The following is a 1,908-nucleotide window of genomic DNA, read 5'->3' on the forward strand; positions in this document are numbered from 1 at the left end:
AGAAAGAGAGAGAGAGAGACAGAGAGAGATCAAAGACTTTTGGAAGAGTTAAACATTACAAAACAAACAAAACCCACAAAATTTTTAGCTTACACTTTAATTAACTCCTAATACTGAATATCAAAATATAAAACATTACATAGAGAGGTGGGCCAAGTCAGGATATCTTGTTTCAGGTCACATTTTCTCAGGAAAAATGTCTTAGATCCTGATGGCTCTGTTATTCAAGTGCAAACAGTTGTTTGGTTTAAGAAAACACCTATCATTAACAATTTGCAAAAAAAAAATTGTTCTGGTTTATTAAATGTATTATACAAAAACTTAATTAATTTTTAAATTAAAATTCTTCAGTACTTTCTGTATGAAAATGTATCTCTATGAGTCCTGTCCCCAAATGTGGTCTCTTCCTACATTATGATATATGTACCCTGTTAAGTCATTTAGTATACTTATATATATGTGTGTATCCAAGGCAACCTACTTGGAATTGGATGTACTATGCAGGAGGTCATCCTTGGTGGAAATCTGCTCTCTTCTTTTCAGTAGCTATTGACTACTGGCTGTGATTCATCTAGAGTTGAGACATTGTGAAGTGTATGTCCATCTCCACTATAGCATTTCTATATGATAGAAAATTTTAGGAAACCACCTCATAGGTATATCATGAGTATTTTCCCTGTCAGGCTTAGCAAATGCTACATAGCAACAGGTGTCTTGGGCTTCTGGCTCTTAAAATCTTCAGTCTCTTCTTCATTTTTCCCCTGGGCCTTAAGTGTAGTGGGTACATTGCATATTTTATCTGTTCCTTGGTTGGGGGATGCTATATTCCTTTCTTTTCTGTACCTTGGTTAGTTGTGGATCTCTGAAATTGCCTTCACCTGATGCAAAAAGATGCTTCTTTAAGGAGCAGCGAGAACTCCACATAGCAATGGATATAACCATGAGTGTTTAGAATACAGTTAAAAGTATATTTGTTTACAAAAAATGACAGTGTAAGGTTGTCATTTCAGGTCTGGAAAGGAGATATCTCCAGCTGGTAACTGGCTAAGTTAACAGTACCAGGATGAATTGTTTTCTGCTGATAGGGCCTTAAGTCCAATGAGACAGCAGTTGGTTGCATACACCCAAAATAACAATGCAACTTATTCAACACTAGAGCTATCTTACCAGTTCCATAATTGTTATGGTTTATAGGACTTATAATTGGATACAAATATTGACTACTCCTCTCCTTTGGTAACTTGTATAACACCTTCTAATACTATATGGATCATTCCACAGGAAGGAGGTTTCCAGGTCCCCTTAAGCTGAATTACTACAGATTCTGCACAAAGCCATGTGGTGCTTTCAGCATTAGGCTCTTGATTTTAGGACTGGAAGGAAATTAAAGACAATGTATTAGGAGATTATTGTATTCTTCTGACATGAGTTTTATTCAATTTATATATATATGCACATGCATATTAAAATGCATACATGCACACACACATATGAACAAATGATTAAAACAGGTACATATTTATAAAATGTGGTAATTCATGAATTGGAGTATTATGAAACCTAATTTTTTTTGCTATTTGAAACAGTACAGATAAATAACCCATTTTTAATTTGCTGGGATTTTTTCTTGCTTGTTGTTTGAGTTATTTATCTATTCTGGAAGTTAATTCTTTATTATATGTATAGCTAGAAAATATTTCTCAAAATATGAGTGTCCTCATTACTTTGCTGTATGTAGCTTTTTAATTTTATTTCTATAACATTTCTTAGATTTGGGTCTTAATTCCTGAGTAAATGAAGTCCATCTAAAGTTGGGGTTTGTTTTGTTTTATTGTTGTTTTTGGTTGTTATTGTTCTTTTCGTTTTTATTGTTTTGTTTTTTGTTTTTTTTTTTTTTGTTTCCTTCCA

This window comes from Mus caroli, chromosome 1 (assembly GCF_900094665.2).
Source record: "Mus caroli chromosome 1, CAROLI_EIJ_v1.1, whole genome shotgun sequence".
Taxonomy (NCBI): Eukaryota; Metazoa; Chordata; class Mammalia; order Rodentia; family Muridae; genus Mus; species Mus caroli.